The sequence below is a fragment of the Cupressus sempervirens genome, chromosome 5 (assembly GCF_028749045.1).
Source record: "Cupressus sempervirens isolate cs-2001-9-10 chromosome 5, ASM2874904v1, whole genome shotgun sequence".
NCBI classification, from domain to species: Eukaryota; Viridiplantae; Streptophyta; class Pinopsida; order Cupressales; family Cupressaceae; genus Cupressus; species Cupressus sempervirens.
Genome location: NC_143122.1, coordinates 807,144,990 through 807,166,912, shown reverse-complemented (window position 1 = coordinate 807,166,912; position 21,923 = coordinate 807,144,990).

The window sequence follows — 21,923 nt, the reverse complement described above, 5'->3', positions numbered from 1 at the left end:
TTGTGAACTCAGTAACATTAAATAACTTTTCAAAATGTGATGTTACAGTTGTGTAAGAAATTTCAAGATTGATCAAAATTGAGGAAAGCTCCACTTGTTGAACGGAAATTTGTTGAGCAATGTGCTCAGGCACTTTATTATCAAATTTATTTTCTACTTTCTTAATCAATTTTTCTTGACCACTGGAGTCCTCATTAAATTTCTAGACTACCTCTTTGAATTGAAATAAAATGTGTTGAGAAGTATCAACTTCAACACCTATCACCTCAATCAAAATCTTCTTGGCATCTCCAATGATTTTATATTCTCTATCACTTTCCTCTCTCAATTTCTTATATTTTTCTTTCTTTTGAAGGAGTTGATCAGCTATTTTCATATTATTTGTAGTGGTATTATTGAAATCCCATTTTGGAATCTCAATTTCTTCATCTAGGTCAATATCCTCCTCTATCTCCTTTCCTCTACTCAAAAATCTTGTACTTGATTGAGCCTTAGGTTCAACTACCTTTAAACTTAATGCCTTAGAATTTGGAATGGAAACAATTGTAGAGATAATAGGACTAAATGTGAAAATTGATATAATACCAATAGATGGAAAATTAAATGGTATGCTTACTAAATCAAAAACCAAAGTACTTACAGTAGTATCCAAAACTGTAGTAGACAAAACTGTAGAATCCAAAATTGTAGATCTCAAAATTGTACTTATTGTTGAAGAACAAAAAATTGTAGAACATACTATACTCATTGCTGATGATGCTAACTTGGGAGCTAAAGAAGAGGAAGGGTACAACTTGGTAGATGAAGTGGTAGACACTTCTATCATTGATGTGCTAAGCTATGAGGGAGTGAAGATTGATTGGACATTTGATGTGTTTGCTATATTCATAATAAAACTTGTTGAAGTTGTCTCTAAACTTGATGTAGCTACTAATTTTCTTGGAGAGTGAGGAAATAAGGCAATGATTATGGCTTCTATCTTCATAGGATCAGTCTCCTCATCATCGTCTTTGTAATCCTTAGTAGCTTCTTCCTCTTTGTCTACTTCAACTTCTTTATTGTCAAAATGTGTTGGCTCAAAGTATGTTTCTTCTTCCTCATCATCACTATTATCATCCTTGACTTCTACTAGGAAGTCACATTGTTTATGCAAGTGATAAAAATTCTTCCACATACTTGTGGCATTCTTGACTACATGCTCTATATCTTTTAGCAAAATTAAACAAGTATTAAATCTAAGAGTCATCTTGTCTTCATTTTTCTTCATAGACTCTTTTGCCTTAGCATTTGTGATACTCAGTAACAGCTGACTCAAGGTTTGTTCATAGATATCTTTTTTCCATTTGCATAGTTGAGTCCCATCTTGACTCTGATTTCTCTAATAATTCATTAGAGATCTAGGAGGCTATCTGATTAGGGGAATACTTCCATTTTCCCATCTTGGTTAGCACCAATTCTTCAACATGTTTCTTCCCAGCATCTATCCTAGTTTCATACTTTAATGATTTGAAGTTGGTTATGCCTGAACCTTCTTCCAATTATTTCAATTTTTCTTGGAAGTTGAGAGGAGGCTTGTTGAGCACAACTTTAATACCTTTCTTCCTGGATCTCCTAATGAAAATTGTAGTGGATGGCTTGGTGATGATCACCTTTCCTTTCTTCTTTACTAATTCTTCTTCCTTTTTTTGACTCCCCTTTATCCTCTACTTCTTCCACATCTTCTCCTTTACCCTTAGTCAATAATAAACTAAATTTACAAGGGTTGTTCCTAGAAGTCCTTATGCTTTACATGTTTTTGTTAAAATACTTTAACAACAAATTTGTAAAATCATATGACAGATTATTCTTCACAACTTTGTATGCCAAGTCTACTGCTTCACATGACACACTATTTAGACAACTAGAACTGTAGATCTGGTGAGCTATCACATGTCTGTTGAGTTTCACTTCTGCATTAGTTACATTACTAATTTTCACACCTCTATCATCCCACCTAGCTAGGGTTTTCTTTTCTAACTCCACTTGACCTAGGGTTTTAGTTATTTTGGCCTTGGAGAGGATGGGAAGGTTGGTGATACGATGAATCATCTTCTTAGTAATAAAAAATAGTTGTACAATTCATAAAAGACTGTTGTGAACTCGGCTTAGGATGTATTTGATCCATTTGATTTGGAAACTTTAGGGCAGGTGGGGAATGTGGGATAAACCCTTATCTTCCAAGTGCTTATGTTCGAGTTTAAGAACACCATTTACATACAATTCACCTAGGGCATCATCCATATCTAGGGTTCTAATTTCTTGAATTGCACACTTAAAATGAGTTTATATATTGTTAATGAGTAGTACCTTAGGAGGGATCTATGATTGTGCTCTGTTTGGATCAAGGGTTTGAGCAATCACTGACACTAGTTTGAAATCTAGTGGTTTCCATTTGATTCCTCAAACCAACATTTTTGACCCTTTACTTGCCTTGCTACTGCTGCTTGATGCTTCCATGGCTATTTAGTAGGTTATGGAAAACTTTTGAAAAACTTTACTACAAATTTCTCTTGAAATTTCTTGGTCACTCTACAATTTTCTTGATCACAATAACACTTTAGAATTTTAGGTGAAAATGATTTTGATCTCCTTCTTTTTGTTAAAATTTTTCCATTAATGCTCGATACAAAGGTAGTTTTCATCTACTACTATTCAAATTGCTCGATGATGATCCTTTTGTATCCTAAATACTAATTTGGATCTTATAAATTTGGAACAATTTTAGATGTGATCATGATAATGCAGTTCTAGTTCTTCCTTAAGAAATTAGTTGGAAATGGTGAAGTCACCTACTTCTTGAGTGACATGACCATCATTGTTTGAATTGGCTTACTTGGTGGATTTAGAAATCCACTGCTACCTCATCTACTTTTGAATGTTATCTACTCTTACTTTCTTTTCATCTTCAATTCTACCTATATTCATGCAATTCTTTGCTAGATGACCAAGTTTTGTACAAGTGAAACATCTTATGGTGGTATCTCTCTTCCTTGTGTGATGTTTAACACTATTCATACCAATATCTCCATACTCTTCACAGTAATGACATATACACCAAGTGTTATAGTCCCAACTAAATATTGCTTTTACAATTTTCTCTATTGGATTGAATGACTAGGTTCTGTAGTTTGATGCCTTGTGCCCTTGTTTCTTGCATTTGTGACACTTGCCTTCAAATATTGGTTTCTCTTTTCATTCATTAACCTTGTGACCATGCTAATTTCAATTGTAGCATTTACCATTGAATTTTTCTTTACCATTACTCCAACATTTATTTGATGTATGACCTATCATACCACAGTGATTGCAAGTAGATCTTTGATTCCTTTGAGCACCTTGTTTGGAGGATTCACCTTCTTCTTTGTATCCAATTCCTACTTTTCCTTTTTATCTATAGAGATTCTGCTCATTTAGTTGATTCAATTGATTCATGTTTGGTTTGGATTTCATCATTCTTTCATTGATTTTCTTTTTAGTGTTTAGGTCATTTTTCAAATTTTCACTGATTTTCTTTTCAGATCTCGGCTCACTTCCTATTCTTTCATTAATCTATCTTTTTGAATTTAGATCATTTTGTAATCTTTCATTGATCTATTTTAGGCTAATTATTTCCTTATTTTCATTAGAGATTTGATCTATAAGATTTGCATGCTGAAGAGATTGGTTCTGGATCTCATTGTTTCTTCCATCCATTTCTTCTTTCATCTTGTTCATTTATTCCAAGATATCACACAAACTTATTAACTGAATTCCTTGTTCTCTTTTGAGCTTTCTTATTTCTTCTTGTAGGGAACTATTCTTCTCTAAGAGTTCTTTGATTACATAATTTGCTTCATCTGAATTGCTTGAAGGGAAAAAGTCTTCAATCTTTTCTTCAATGTACTAATGATCATTCATTGGATTTGCAAGTTCCTTACTTCTTTTCAGTGATTGAAAAATTTGTCCTTAGCTTTCTTGAGTTGTGTAATGGCCATCTCTAGATCTAGCTTTTCATTGTCAATTACTTTATCAAGTCTAAATATCTCCATTGTCCTTGATCTTTGCTCAAGCTATCAAGCTTTATCCTAAGAGCCACAAAACTCTAATACCAATTGTTTGAAATATTCAAGACTATGCTAGGTTACTGAGAGGGGAGGGGTGAATTAGTAACCTCAAAAACTTTACCAAATTTAGATCTTAATTGCAATAATCCAATTACCATTTAATTCATTAAATTAGATCTAGCTAAATGCATGAGAAACTCAAAACATAAAACATTCATAATAGTTGAATACAGTAAATTGGTGACCCAAAAACCTTCCAAATAGAAAGTAAAACTAGGGTGACGATGATACCCACAAAACATCAGTACTATAGCATAAAGTTGGCCTATTAAGGCTTACAATGATCACTTCTAATGATTTTCCCTATTAGGAGTAATTAGGACTGCTAGGTCCACCTTGTTAAAGGTCTTACAAATGCACAATTGAGTATGCACTCAGTGAGGACATTTGAAAAATAACATTTAATTCTATCTTATTAGAGGATTTGAATTGGTTCACCTAATAGGATGAAATAGTAGATCTCTGATTTACAACTAGATTGTTAATAGAGATTATTTGAAGTACTAATCACCTTTATGTGAGAGATATGACTTTGCTGCTCCTTTGCTGATATGGCCTTACAATACACTTTATTGTTGATTCACATTCACATGATTTTGTAGGACCATAAAATGGGCTAATGTCTAACATACTATAAGCAAATCAGAAACCCAATAAACATACGTTAACACCCTCTATTCTACCATGAAAGTTAAATGAATCAAAACAAGAGAGCAAGTTTAAAACCCCCTCTTTCATTTGTAGCTCCCATGTCCTTCTTTCTTCTCGAAGTGATGTAGGTCCAAATTTCCTATAATGCACACAATATTGGAAGCAAAAGCCTATGATAATGATGGTGCTATGAGAATACTTGAAGTCGTGATTTGAATGTGAGAGTAAGAGTGAAAAAAAAATGAGAAAACTAGGGACCAAAAATGAGGGAAAGAATTTCATTTTATAATCAACACAGAGGATGAGAACATTGAAATTTTCACCTTCAATATGGAACATGGAAAGACATTCCTTTGAGAATCCATGATACATATGACACAAGATGAAAAGTGTAGGATTGCATGATGCTTGGAAGTCAAACTTGGCTAAAGATGGAAGAGAATCTATGACACATCATATGACACCTCAAACCCACTTAAAGTCAAGAATCTATCACAAAGGAAGCCAAATTTGGATATGCATAAGAGAATAAGAATATTGGATTATGACATATCTTATCCAAGTGTCAAAGGAGAATCCACAAGGTGTCACACCCATGTGTCATGATGATGTCAATATTTGAATTAAAAATTCATTATTTCACACAAATAAGAATTAGTGAAAATGGAATTAATGGTGGAAAATATGACTTAGGAAATTAAGAATATCCATGGTTTGTAGATGATGAGCCAATTAATTAATAAAATAACAATTAATTGAGAAGCTTAGTTAAGAAGAATAATTAGTGAAATGGCATAAGACTTAATTATGGGTTATTTAATCCTATAGAGAAAATTAGTAGATGATTGGCCAGTTTGATTAAATAAGAGTGATAGTATCCTTTGATGAAAATGTGATGATGATGTAGATTGAATAGCATGATGATGGATAGACCAAAGCCATCATCAAATTGATCAATTGATTAACATGCAGAGGACACATGACATGAATTAAAGATGCACAACATTTAACCAATATCATAAATGCTACAAGATCGAGATTGATTGATATGGTTGATCATAATAACATCGATGGATGCTATCAATATTATTAAAATGGTTGATAATACCATGATTTGACATTGAAAGACTCAATGATGTCAAAGATCAGATGACATGAATGATAGTTTGACCTAGCATTGAGAGTCATGACAGTACTAAGGTCAGATTGATGAGATTCAATAGATTGATAGGTTTCCAAGGCATTGAAAGCCACAAAAATGTCTAGGATTTGATATATGATGATTTATTTGAGATGTTTGACCCATTCTAAGTTGATTAGGACTGATTTTGGGTAATTTTGAGTTGATTTGAAATGGTTACAAAATGATATGAAATGGTTTTGGGTTGATTTGAAGTGGTTTATGATGATGATGATGTAATGGTTCCAAAATGATGTGCAATTGATGTGAAAGAGGATATGAACGATGATAGAAACTGTTGAGATACAATCAAGTCTGACAAAAGATCAGAGTTAGTGGAATGAGAAAATGGGATGAATTAGTATGGAGAGTGATGTTGATTCAGGGGCCTGAGGGTTTTTTCAAGGGTTACCACTAAAGTTAGTGACTAAATAAGGAAAATTATAGTTCATAATGAAGATATAAATCCAACACAACTAACGATTCAAAAATTGGAGTTGAAACGCAAAAGTTATAGCCTCTAGAGTTCAACACAGGGGCTTTGGGAGAAGTTCTGAGCATCCTACTACTGCAAGTGCACCCAAAATGCACCCAAGTGCACCCAATGAAAATTTTGTAAGACCAAGTACACTATGACATACCAAATTCACCCATGGTGCACTCAGAAAGGATAGCCTAGAAGGCTCTAGGGGCCACAAATAGCTTGATTGCACTTGAAATGACCTAAAATTTTGTGTGGATGCCCCAAGTGGTGGAAAGATGTTAGAAATCAGTGAAATCAGTAAAAAATAGTCACATTTGGTCAAACTTGTTCAAACAAGGGTCAAATTGAGGTTGGACTAGGCAGAAAGCCCTAAAAGGTTGACAGACAATGTAGGATGGTGCTAGAATGTAGGAATGCAAGATGAAGATGATTTGGTGCATTAGAACACATGATAATGGTGATGAATGAAGACATGAATGAAAGAAGACCAAAGAGATGAGATGAGGACCAATTAAAATGAGGTGAAGAATTTTTTTTTTCAAAGAGTGCACTATATGTCAAATGAAGCTTTGTTTTGATGAAATCATAGATGCGAACCATTTTTGAGCATCTACATTTTTCCCCTCTTTGATACAATGTGATTTAGAGCATTGTGTCAAAGAACAATGATGAGAAGGCCATAACAACGTGCCCCTATAGGAATGATATATATGGGTGCCCCCTCGAGAAATTGACTAAGATATGGATATAATAGGTCAATTTCTTGATAATGAGATGCATGGTAGCAGATGAAGAAGACATAGAAGATGGGGGAGATGAAATGAGAAATTGTTAGTATGATGAAAAAACTTTTTCTTTTGTAAAGTGCAGTACATGTCAAATGGAGCTTTATTTTGATATGGCAAATGGAATGTGACACATCATGACATAAAGGGCTAGAGTGCTAATACAAAGCTTTTGCATAAACAAGCATAAGGTAGACAAAAAATGACCTTGTCCTTTCTAAGACATATATACATGCCCCAAACTGTCAAAGGTACATTTTAATAGACAAAAAATAAAAGAAGACCATGAACCATCCCAGCTACTCTCATAGATCAGTTTATATCATCAAGTAGCATAGGAACATGATCAAAGAAAATAAAGAAAAAATAAATCACTCACTAAAAAATGTGAGCCAACAGCTATTCTTGTCCATTATTGCTTCTTTTTTAGTGTCTTAGCTCCTTAGATTATAGCTGATAGGTTGACCATATGATAGGTCTGATTGTTGATTCACTTGATAGGTTCATGGTGACGTGTTGGATTGATTATTGGTTCACATTGCTCAGATAGGTTTGATTGTCATTGAAGCATAGTGCTTTGAGTTTCAGTCTATGAAAGTGCAAATGTTTATGCAATAGGGATTATTATGTATAAGGTTTATTATAGATCTTTGATGGGTTTTGTGATTTTTAGGGTTTTGGGGATATTTGATGTTTTTGGTGTGACTAGTTTCTTTAGGACATTTCATGATTTTCAAGGTTTATTTCAAGAGTTTTTTTGATTTATAGTGATTTTTTCAGGACATTTTATGATTTTTAGTACTTTTTTAGGGCATTTTATGATTTTTAGTTCTTTTTTGAGGACATTTTATGGTTTTTAGAAACAAATTTATGATCATATTCAAATGTTTAAGATTTTTTTAGGATTGTATTTGAATTTTCAAGATTTTTTCAGGATCATAAAAGCATATACAAGTGTAAGCTCAAATCTATTATGTGATAGGTCAAATGGATAAAAAGTGCTTAAGGATATGCCCCTAGTTCAAGTTCAAACTCGTGCACTATGTACGTAATATGCCCTTGAGCAAGATGCAAACTATGTACAAAGGCCAATGTTAAAGTATGTATAGACTGGTAATGTGCTAGGTAAGATAACAATGGATATTAACTAGTTCATGAGCCATGATAAGGGACTATGGATGTCTTGCAATATGAAATATATGATTAGTGAATGAAAAAGGGGGGGAAAACTAGATTGAATCTTGATAGATGGAGGAGCAACAACTGATTACACATGGCGCCTATTTGCCAGGTTTTCACCATGGTACCCTCCCAAAGTGCCTATTTGCCAGGTTTTCATCAAGGCATCCATTTTTTCATGACCTTTTAAAACTTTTTTTCTTTTCTTTTTTCATGACTTTTTGCTATTTTTTTGATATTTTTTCAAGAGTTTTTGTGATTTTTTTGATATATTTTTAGGACTTTTAAATAAAATCATGAATGTTGTTGACAAATGCTAAGAAGAAATATGTTGTTGATGCTAATAGCTGATAATCTCTAGACCCATAACTAATTATAACTACACAAGAGTTGTTCCAAGTCTATAGCTAAGATAAAACCACTAGAAAGGCCTCAAGATATACCATTGTGTAGCATATGTAAGACAATGTCTACCTCTTGCAAATCAAGTCATCTAAAGATAAATGAGTCAAAGGATTCTTTGTATAGGATTTCGTTGATGATGAAATATGCAAAGGGTTTTTGGGTAAGGATTTGATTTTGGGTGTTGGACAAGCTAGGTGGTTGGGTTTGGGGACAGGCATTTGGATATAAGGAAGGATTGGGAAGATTGAGACCAATGACTTCCCACATGAATGTTGATCGAGAGTGCTCAAAAATACTTTGTGCCATGTTGAACATTAGAACACTAATATTCATGGCATCCTCTTGTTTATCTTGTATCCTTTGGAGTTTCTTAGCTTTTTATTTTTCATGGTCTAATGACAACTTTCAGTTTTCACCAAGAGACCTACTTTTGTCAAAAAAATTCTCTTTTTGCTTTGCAACTTTACATCTGGAAGATGGAATTGACTCCCCAAAATATGCCAATGTGTTCCCTTGAAGAGAAATTAATTCTTTATGACCACCAATTTTAATGCCTTCATAGATTTCAAAGTCTGTTGTGAGAGTATCATCATTGTCAAATTGATCAAAAATTGGTGGTCCATGTTGGTCCCAATCCAATACTTTAGGATAGCTTGAGGGGATGTCATCATCAATATTGAATGAATTTAGGGTGAAGGCAAATATATTGGTATCTGATTTAGTGGTATAATTGGGGTCATGCTTAGAAGCTAGAGGACTACTAATTTTAGGTTGGATATCCTCATATGCCTTTTCATCATTCAAAACATCGATAGTCTTACACATAGGTACCATAGTTATAATTCCCTGCCTGGAGATCTTTGGAAACAAGGATGAAATACAAGCCAAGAATTTATTTTTTACAAGTATGAATGCACATGACAACATCATACAGGGATCACAACGATCGTAACAGAACACTTCACCACAATCCTGACAACCAACAGATTTTCGAATGCCACTACCCATTGAAACATGCGAACAAAAGCCAACAACCACCACAACAAGATTATGGATCAAGAAACAACCACTCATCAACAAAACACTAAGCTAGGGTAAAATGTAGAATCCTAAAATTTGGCTAATTCTAAAATCATGAAGCCCTGAAAATTAGCTAAGTCTAGATTTCTGAAGCCCTAAAATTTCCTAGAATCCTTAATTTATCTCTGAGAGCTCTGAAAGCTATCTCAAAAGATTCATCACATTTATTAAAATATATCTTAAGAATAAGAAATTAAATATATGTTAACTTATACTTAAATGATATATTTTAAACCCCAAGAGACTAGAACAGAAACACAAAAACTAGATTTCAAGAGAAACCGACAAAATTCAAAATGCAACAGCATAGGGTCAAAGAACACCCAAAAGGGTAGCCAAATCAACCCTCAAAAAGTTTGGAACATGATGAAAAGTGCCTGTTGTCTATACGTGCAAGTTCTTACAAAAAACTGAACGACACTTCTTACTAAGCAAGGGTGACATTTCTCCTTAAGGCATGCAACACTTTATCAGTGTCGCACGACATTTCTCAAGAAGGCATGTGACACTCTTTCAGTGTCATACAACATTTCTCAAGAAGGCGTGTGACACTCTTCCAGTGTCATACAACATTTCTCAAGAAGGCATGTAATACTTTACAGTATCATACAACATAGTTTGTATGGGCGTGCAATACATTTTTATATCACACAATGCTGACAAAATGTTGCTCATAGAAACATGAAAATACTTAAATAAACTCAAAAAAGGGAAAAAAAAAGAGAAAAACCTTGACACTAGGGAGTACCAGATCCACGAAAATCAAGGAATGAACACTCAAAAGCACTAATAACAAGGAAAGAGGAACATCTATCCATCTAAACTACAAAAACAAAGAACATATTGAAATAAACATCGAAGAGAACAAATGCAACATCGCAATGTATAAAACTACATCTCAAGAACAAAACAACCAAACTAAGTACATGGATCCTCCCATCCGTCAATAGCATCATAAGACCATCGTGGGTCCTAGCCATCCCCCGCACATAACATCCCAAGCCACCAACTAGATCGTCGGTACTGTCGTAATAGTGACATCACTACTAAAACATGCAGAATATAAGCATAAGGAAATCTAACATGCTAGTGATAATGAATAAGATAATCCTACAGTAGATAACATCACCTATTACATGCTAAAAAATAGTAAGCAATAGATATACTACTAAAGAAAATCACATCATTTAATCATATGCTAAACATCATGATAAGGGAATACATCAAATAAACTAACATCATCTAAACATGATATCCAAGCATTCCAATGAAAGCATAAATCACAAGAAAGAATACTCCAAAACTCAAAGTACTAAGTGAAAACATCCAGCAATGGTTGTACTAGGACAAGGATCTTCTTTGTACACTGATCCCTAGCAATGGTGAAGGTAGCTATGCCTCCCAACCATGTGGCACCCATAGATGCACACCTACCATGCTAATAGAGATAAAGATCCAACCACAAACACAAAAAAATCACAACATCCATGGCTAACACTCATGCCATATAGTATGATGGTTGAACCAAGATCCTAAGACAATGCAAGGAGTATAGGTCTTGGTCAGACACTCAAAAGGCTTCTAAGTAGGAGCTAACATCTTGGAGAGTTGCTTGGCATCGAAAGCCCAAGCTCAGATTATGTGTCCTCAAACTTAAATGGGTGCTCACACATTGTGTCCTCAAACTTAATCGGGTGCTCACACATTTTACTTATCTTAAGTTTTATTAACAATCACACATTTTATTTAGTTATCACTTGCTTAAAACTTATTATCCTCTGTCAACCTCTAGCGCCATGAATGTCGAGTTGCAAGATAGAAGCCCCCTCCATATGCTACCCTACCCTACCTATGCTCATCCTACGACAAGTGTTTATGGGCATGCATACTCCCATCCCAACCCCAATGATCATAACTTCTAGCAAATCCACGAAAGATCAGTACTCGCAAGTCACCCAACAAATGTGCGTGCACATAGTCATGTGCGGCACACCACCACCATGAAGATCATAACAAAAGGACAAGAATGAGAAAATAATGCAAAAAAAAAACACCCAACTGAAAGCAACTCAAGACGACAAATTCTACATGAATCCCAAAGCCAATAAAACCATACATCATAAAATCACTCAACGAACCTCAATCTGAGAGTATGGATTCTACATGAATCCTAATGAAGTAATAAGACCAAAATTCAAGAACTTACTCAATCAACCTCAATCCGAGAGTATGGATTCTACACGAATCTTAGTGTCCATGAAACAAAGCAAAGGCCCAAAAGAAACCATAACAATATGTATAAAATCACTCAACTGAACACAACGTCGAGAGTACAGATGCAACACACATCCCAATGCAACATAAAAGTGTAGAAGTGGTTTGACTAATATACAAATAGATCATTCAATTCCATGACACACATTATGCCAAGAAAACTCAAGAAAATAGGGTGGCATGCAAAACGAGGTAAAAATCCCAAATTTTAGAAATATTCCAAAATTAAAACCCATTTGACCTTTGGGTTCAAAAACCCCAAAAATCCAAAAATAAAAAGAATCAGACACCGTATGCAAAAACGGCCAGCATAACGGCCCAAAAACCTAAACCCTCATTCCAAAAAATAGGGAAATGTTCATACCCGCCCAACCGGGTAGAGCTAGCATACAAAAAATGGAGGGGAAAACTAGTTCTCAACCTCCAAACAAATAGCTACCAAAAATAGAAGTAGAAATGGAGCGAAAACAATAAAATGGGAAAGCCCTACCTCACCGCCAAAAGGGTAAAATGGGAATTTGAACCATAAAATAAATAACTTGCAAAAGTAGCTAAAAATCACGGCAATCCAAGGTTTCCCTTAGCTAAATCCAATGAGCCCAACCTCACGACGATCCCACACCCATAGCTCCCATAATGAACAAAACAATAAATCCTCATGAAGAGGATTTTGGGTTTTACTCTCCAACTTTCTAATTCAAAAGTGAGAAGTGAGGAATTAAATTCCTCTTTGGATACTTATTCACTTTTCGGGTGAATAATCAATTAGGGCATTTAACCAGCCAATCTAGTTAAACCTTCAATCAACCTAAATGAAAATAGGCTATTCCTATAAATAGGAATTCATCTATGGTAAAGCTACACAAAATTAAAATAAATCAATTAAAAACCCAAAAAACCAAAAAAGACATAAATCTCCTTAATAATTTTCATGACAATACAAACCTCTAAATGCACAGACATGCATACTGGTCTAATAACATAATGCAAATGAGTTCAGTTTTAATAATCACTGAAAGGTTTAATTTAAACATTTTAATAAAGGATACGTCGACCATATAAGGATGACATTGGTAAAATATGAATGGCTGAATCACTAACTCCATGTGCTATTGCTAGGGATATAAATATTGTACACTACACAACACAATCAAGTGCAATTGCATATAATAACATAGCCGAAGCAGTAAATGCATTAAATCACCTCATTTAACCATTTATTCAATTATATTAAAATAATCTATTTACATCACTCACGTTTGCATAATGCATAACAACATAGGAATGAAGCAAATAACCATAGCATTAAATCCATCACATAACATAATCAGAGGTATGTCCAAAATTTAGATAACTAGATATCATCATAAAACACACTGTCATCTCAAAATGGCATCGTCATGCAATATGATTAACTAAACAACATAGTAGTCTAAAATCTATGATACTAGAATCAAGGTGTAACATCTGACCCTCAAGTCCTCTCAAATATAAAGCATCACATAAGAACAGATATCTCTCAGATCAAAATATAACAAGGTAAATGTATGTAGCACATAATCAAATAATCCCACATGAACAATCCATTTCTAATTACTTAAGCATTTAATAATGATTGAATATAGAATCAAAAAAAAGACACTTAAAAAACATAAGAAAAAATAGCCATAAACATGACTAACCACTATTATAGGAGCCTAGTCTAGTGTAGCATGGTAATAGAACATAGTGCAATCTCTGAACACATCTTAGGGTAATCACAGAACAACCTCATGATACCACATTGATCTTGGTAACCACTTGCACAAACCTCAGTGAACCAAAAATCACAACATAATCTCATAGATCAGCTAAAAGCATAATCAAAGGAACTGATACAGAAACATAAATCCAAACACCTCAATGGTGTAGACCACTCAGGGTCACAATCATGACCCCATCACAACAAAAGATCAGCAAGGTTGCATCCATTAGGATGACTTACAGAAGTCAAATGGGAGAGGCACTCCAATAGTACTAGGAGGAGCTATTTGTAATGATTTAAATCCAAATCCCAAATTAGGAGGTCATCCTTTCGTAGTGATAGGTTCAATTATTCCTTGTTTCTAACACCCAAGACCACTATAGCCATCATATTTCAAGATAGTAAACCCAAGTCCATACTTATTAGGAGATATCAAAGTAGGTTTTTGTTTTGATTTTCCTTTCTCAATACATAAAAATGTATTCTCATTGATAGAAGTGGTATTTTGAGTACTGATCTCTAAATATTGTTCTTGAAATGGTTGTGATTTACCATGAGATTGGGGAGAAATTGGTGACTCCCTAATGTGGTATACTTGAGACATAAAGTATTCTCGACACTCATTGTCTCAATCTTCAACTTTTCTTTGGCCTTGCTGAGGATTATATTCGTGTCCACATATTTAGAGGAATTTGTGGGTTGTACTTCATTGTTTGTTTGGACGTGGTGTGTAGTAGCATCTCTCAAATTTGCACAAATTTGGAAAGGGTCTAGATTGCAAAGGATGGTAACCTCCACATTGTTATAGGAAAATTTTAAACATTGATGATATGTGGAGGGCACCACTTTCATAGCATGAAGCCAAGGGTGTCCTCGTATCATGTTACAATTCATTTCTACATCTACAACATGGAATAATATATCTTTAGTAGCTGGACCAACTCTAATGGGTAATATGATGATGCCCTTGGAGAAGCATTACCCATCATTGTAGGCCTTTATTGTGATTCTGTGAGAGGGATCCACATCTTCTTTAGAATAACCCAAACCTTTGACTAGCTTAAGTGTACAAGTATTTAGTGCTACTCCATCTATCAAGACACATTTGACTTTAACATTATGGAAAAAGACCTCAAGCTGAAGGAGATCACTGTAGTTTGGTCTATCTTTAGGAATATCTCAAGGGGAAAAGGTGATATGTTGTGATACAAAGAGGTTGCCAACCATGGCTTAGAACTGGGCAACATTGATGTATCTATGACTACTGACTCTTTAAGGTCTTGATCCAAGATCTTTTGATGTTGGGGAGATGCACGGAGTAGATCCAAGATGGATATTTGCATAGGGGTCTTGCCAAGCTATTCAACAAGGCTATAATCAAATGAAGTAGGAGTAGTAGGTTTACTAGGGTGTAGCTCTAGTAGGAGTAGTAGGTCTATATGGGGCTTCGGGTAGGGTGATCTTTGTATGGCATGTAGTGATATTGAAACAAGGGTCTTAAACCTTTAAGGTGAATGTGGATATGTAGGAATCAGACTTATTGAAGAAATTGATGGTGTAATCATATCCAGTGTGTGTGTAATTCACATTATCTTGTGAGTTTGAGTTTGAACTTGAGGTTTTATCTTTGTCATGATTACCCAAAGGATCTTTGAACATAGTGTGATTAGAGTTGGATGCTAGCAGTGATGGATCAACTATGATTATACCATCATCAATGAGGTCTTGTATTGTGTTCTTTAGTTGGAAAGATGATGAGGTCTTATGTCCTTTGGTGCAGAGGTAATCACATTTTTTTTGTCATCCCACCAATCTTCTATAATTAATAGTTCATCTTTGATCGAAGGTAACTATAGGAAGTTATTATTGAGTAACTATTGTAGTGCAATCTCAAGAGGTATCCCCAATGGTGTGAATTTCCTATCCCTGGCTCTAGGGCACCTTTGGGGTTTTTCCTGTGTGGAGGTCTCTGTCTTTTGTTGTGGGATTGATGTTTGATTGGGAGTTTGTGAATTTGTAGGGTTTGTAACTTTCAAATTTAGTAGAGGTTGTGATATGCTAATCGTGTGGGCATCCATAATGCCATCATTGGTCACATTCTTTTTTTTGGAGAAAAACTTTTCTTTGTCATTAGACAAGTTGGTTTTGTGTTTTCTTTGTTTATCTTGAGGACTCCCTTATGGATAAGAGCATCTTCAATACTAGGTCCTTTTTCCATCAGTTTAGAAATGGTACTTGGCCTCTTGATTTTGAGTTCATACATCAAGTTTGGGACTAAATTTTCAATGCACAACTTAACATGTTGTTCTTTGGGAATGTCTAGTGAGCATTGACTGACTAAGCTTCTCCAACATAATAAGAATGTGATAAATGGTTCTCCCATATTTTGTTTAGTTAAGCACAAATTGGAAAGCATCACCTCATTCATAATGTTAAAGACAAAATGGGAGATGAAATTTTCTACTAGATCTGACCAAGATTTGATAGTATCAAGAAGCTTAGAGTACCATTCAAGTGTGGGCCCACCTAGAGAATGGGGGAACAATCTCATGAGGTAAGTGGGCTCATCGCTGAGTTCGGTACAAGAGGCACAAAATTCTCAGATGTGATCAATAGGGTTGCCTTTTCCTTGGTATTTTTCAAACCTTGGAGCCTCAAAGTATTTTGGGAATGGAGGCATATATAGACTTTTGTCAAATGGATTAGGATGTAAGTTCCTTTATGTATATACAACCTATTTCTTTTAGAATCCCAATGCCCTGACTTGTTTGGAAAGTTTTTACAATTGTTGAAATAGCTCTTCATTAGGGTTTTGCATGATATATTTCCCTTCAAATATTTTATGCCTATGAGTAGACCATTTTTTGTGGTGGGAGCTATGTCTACTTGGTTCTAACTTTTTTGTGTCTGAGGAGTCTGGTGATGTGTCACTAGGTGGTGGAGGTATGTTAGTACCTCAAAGAAAAAAGGGTCCCTATTGTGACACATGTTGGGGTATTTGTTATGGTATTTGATGTGGCACTTGTTGTGGTATCGACTACAATTGATGTACCATGTGTTATTATTGTGCCATTTCTTGTGGTTGTTGTTGGGGTACCTCCATTGGTTGTATGTTAGACCATGTATGTGATTGTTGTAGAGTTATCTATTGAGGTTTTTGTGGAACATATTGTTGTTGTAACAAATGTTTTTGGTATGCAATTTTTTGCTCAAGTTGTCTTTGGTATTCCAACTATTTTTTGATTTGCTATGGTTGTTTAACAAACATGGCTTGTTTTTGTTGGAATTGTTGTTGACACATTACATGTAAGTCAAGTGGATTTACATTATTTTGTCTTTTAGGGATGTTGATCCTTGCAACACTTCAGGCTATTTCTGTTGTGGTTGATTGTTCTATTGATATGTTGAATGTGTGTTGGAAACATTGGATCCTTAGACTATTGCAAGTTGATGTTCTCGAGGTAGTTGGTTACATCCTTGTGAATTGACCACCATGTTGGTATTGTTGTTTTGGCACCTTTGTGTGTTAGAGGTTTCTCCTTGGGACATCATGTTGATTTGACAATGAGATGCACTCCTTTTGGGAATAGGTGTAATGTTAATAAGATTTTTCCTTTGTGCATCAATAGGGATTGTTGCAGATGACATTTCACATAGTGTACTTGTGGGAGGCTCCATAACATTTGATGCCATGACACTTGGTAGAATTAGGAGAAAAGGTGCACTTTGTGGATTTTCCTCCAAAGAAGGTATGTTTGGCACCCCTAGAGAAAAATTACATTTAGGAACATCTTGTTGTTGCACCATGTGATTGAGATCAAGTCTTAATGTCTTTTGGGATACTTGGGAAGAGTCTTGTTTCCCTTCATTGGTTGTGGTTCATCAAACAAGGGATTAATGTTGAAGTGTTCAAATGTACTTTGGAGGATCTCGATGGTTGATTCTTGATGGGACCTTATATGTGCCATTATCATGTTTGAAAAATCCAAAGGTTGTTTTCCCTTATCTAAGTCAAAATTGATAATGGGTTGTATGTTTTCAATTGTTGTGTTGGTTTGATGTTTGGACTTAGGTCCCTCCACATTTGGGTTGAATTTGACAATTTCTTGGGCTACCAAAAGTTTAAAGTTCTTACAAAAATTTTGTATTGACATGCCCTAGCCATTTATTCATTAGTGATGCCATAGTCAATGTCAGAGTCATCACTTAGGTGTAAAATACCTTGTTGTGTGTTTGATGTATTATAGTTGAAGGTACTTGCATTGGGTTTGCTGAATTCAAACGTGTGTATTTGTTTATCCTTAGGTTTGGTTGGTACACTTCCAACTCTGGGTGGTATCAACACAAATATAGGTTCAAAGTCAGGACTCCATTGAACCATCCCATGTGTAGAGAGAGTGTTTGAAGGAATACTCATGGTAAGTGCATTTTTTCATGTGTGTTGGATTGTCTCTTGATTTTGGTGATCTTGCAGATACATGTTAAAGGGATCCACAAGTAATGGTTGTGATGCCTTGTTTTTTTCTTCATCAAAGGTTTTTTGGGTTTTCTTGCTCTTCTTTTGTTTTGGATGAGGTTTTGGTTGTGTTGGTGCCTCAGAAAACAAGGGTTGGTAAAGTTCTTTGGGTCTCTGAGCTAATTGTGTCCTTGTGAGTGTTGGCATGATACTTAAGGATGCAGATGAAGTGGAGGAAAACCTAAATGGACTCCCTACCTCCCAAGTGTGCACCTAAACTACCAACTATGCTAAGATAATACAAAGTGCACCCTTGGTACACCTGGGGCCTTGAAGGTAAGAAGTTGGTAAGTAAGAGGTATGCAATCGATAAATAGAGGTGTTAGGATGCCTAAAATGCAAAATGTGAATGATTTGAGTATTTTGAGTGGTTGGCAAGGTTTAAGGATGCAATGTAAGGTGTGGAAGTATAGATTAGGGTTCTAGAACATGAAACCCATAATTATCAAGTGCACTCTAAAACTACCAAGTGCACTTTGAAACTACCAACTGTGCACCTGAAGTGTGTAGTTAGTAAAACAGGGGTGTAGTTGGTGAAATAGGTCAGAACTTGATAATTAGGATGTGGGTATGCAAGATATGACTTTTTTTGGACTTTTAGGTGTTTAGGGATGTTATGCAACCTAGGAAAGTTTGAAATGAAGTACAATTTGATATGCAAGGTGAAAATTTCCTAGGGAAACTATGCAAATGCAAATGCAAAGTGCCATTTCGGAGGTTGACTAAAGGACATGAAAATGACCCTATAGTATGAAAAATGAAGGTTAGGGTTGGATTTTGGACTTGGTAATGATGTTAGGGGTTGATGTATGCAAGGTGGATGATGTAAGGAATGTTTTTATAGGGTTGATAATGACATTTGGGATATGAAAAATGAGGATAAGTGACCAAGAAGACAATGTGGTTGATAGACAACTTGATAAGGTTTGATAGTGGGAATGGTGCTAATGTTTTGAACAATGCAAGATGAGGGGGATATACCACTAGGGTAAGTCAAAATGAAATTTAGGGATATTATGATTATGATGATGCTAATGATAAAGGCATATGCAAGGCTCTGGACTTAGGTTAAATCTTTAGAAAGTATTTTGTCTAGGAGTTTAACCATGTGATAATGGACTTTGGATCTTGACCAAGAAGAGTGATAAAAGAAAAAAAGATTAAATTGATAAAAGATGAAAAGGTTAAATCTGTCAAGACATAGATAGAGTTTGACCAAATAAAATGACAAGAAAAGATAAAAAGACTAGTCAAGATCCATCATCCATCAACACTAGGAGATACTCTAAGACTCATGCTTTGTTCAGATTTTTGACTAAGTTCAAAGGTTTTGAGGGTTCAAAATGACATTTAACGGGCTCAAAATGATTATGATGCTGGGTAGATATGCAATATGAAAAGGTCTTAAGATGAAAAATGAGATTTTGGGTGCAAAATGTAGTTTTGGGGTCCCAAAATGCAGTTTCAAGGCCTAAAATGGTCATACAGGTGCCCAACTATAGCCTGATAGCACCAAGTGCACTCCAATAGTACCAATTGCACCTATGGTATATTTGGGGCTAGTTTGGGAATAGTTGGCAGTTTCATGGTGTAGTTGGGAACCTGGGTTGAATGTTTGTTGAATGTGAGCAAGGCGGCTGTCAAGGTGCTATGCCAGGAAGCTAGGATGCAAGGGCTGATGTTAGGATAGGTTAGGAGATATAGAATGGAGGTTATGACCTAAGGAATGATGTTCTAAGTGAAGGCAATGAAGGTTAGGAGATGTAGAGTGCAAGTAAAGGCATGCTAAGACAAGGGGGTTTATCTTAGTACCTAAGGACATTGTCGAAGCCTCAAAATGTTGTCTAGAAGCCCAAACTAGGTTATCAAACTACCAAGTGTGCCCAGATAGTACCAGCTATGATAAGTAGGAGATAATTTGAATAGCTAGTCAAATTTTGATATTACTATTAGGATTTAATTATGTTATTTTTGAGTCAAACTCATTGACCCATGTTTCATGAGTAGTGATTCAACATGAATCCATCTCTCATGAGAATAAATGGAACACTTAGCCCTCATTGGATCTAGGTGATGCTCATAGGGGTGAAGCACTGGGACTTCCTGGGAGGTCACCCATCCCAGTACTACTCTAGCCTAAGCACACTTAACTACAGAGTTTCCTCCATGGTCAAAGCCAAGGCTTGCAACCTCATTTGCAATAAAAATCCTTCAGTAAGTGTTGTGCCTTACGAACCATTCATTAGAAAGCCCCTTAAGAAAATGGGGTTGCAAACTTTGGCTTTAACCATCTAGGAAACTTTGTAATTAAGCTTGCTTAGGGTAGAGTAGTACTAGGATCAGTGACCTTCCGAGAAGTCCTAGTGCTTCACCCCTATGAGCATCACCTAGATCCAATGAGTGCTAAGTGTTCCATTTATTCTCATGAGAGATGGATTCATGTTGAATTACTATTCATGAAACATGGGTCAATGAGTTTGACTCAAAAATCACATAGTTAAATCCTAATAGCAATAACAAAATAGTACCAGTTATGCCTATAGTGTAGTTGGGGCTAGTTTGAGTGTAGTTGGTAGTTTCAAAGCGTAGTTGGGAAGCTGGGCTGAAACTAAGGCAATTTTGAGTGCTCAGACTTCTAGATTGATGTCATAGTGAGGTAAACAATAGAGGAAAATTTTAAGACTAGAATGGAGGCTTAGAATTATTTTTATGACACTTAGAATGATGGTTAAAGTGTTCTAGATGAAGGTTGTGTATGCAAGGATGCAAGATGGCCAATGCCAAATGCAAATTTTGGGGTTGAAATGGAAAGACTAAAGATGCAAATGAAACCCTAATGAATGCAATGTGAAGGAAGAGGGATGCACAATGACACCTAGAATATGCAAGATGAAACCTATATGATGCAAATATGAGGCCTAAACTAGGGTGAGTGCAAGTGAGTTCTATGCAAGGATGAAATCTATGTTATGCCTAGCACATTTAGGATCACAAATGGCCATGTTTTCCAAGTCATGAATGTATTGGACAAAGTTCAAAAAGCCTTGACAATACTTGCAATGTCTTGATAGTTTTTGACATTATCCAAGGTGTAAATTTGAATGTTGGCTTTATCTTGATTAATGTTTTACACACACACAAGACACATTAAGACAAGAATAGCTATTGTTAAAAGTGAACAAGCACACCACAACCTATCCTTTAGGACTATATCTATTGAATTCCTACTTGAACTAAAGTTCAATCGTGCCTATCCAGAGTTGATAACCTAGGATATTGGCACCACAAGCTCCCCCTTCTAGTGCACTCACTTCTCGAGGCTATCAAGATTTACTTCCAAAGTGCCCTGACTTCCTTAGAGACTGTTGCCTCTACTAAGGACTGGAAGAATGTAGGATGTCTTCACGGGCATGGGTTACCCCTTGAGCTAATGGATAGAAAGGATTTTGGCCACTAAAACATGGTTTTTAGTAAGGGCATTAC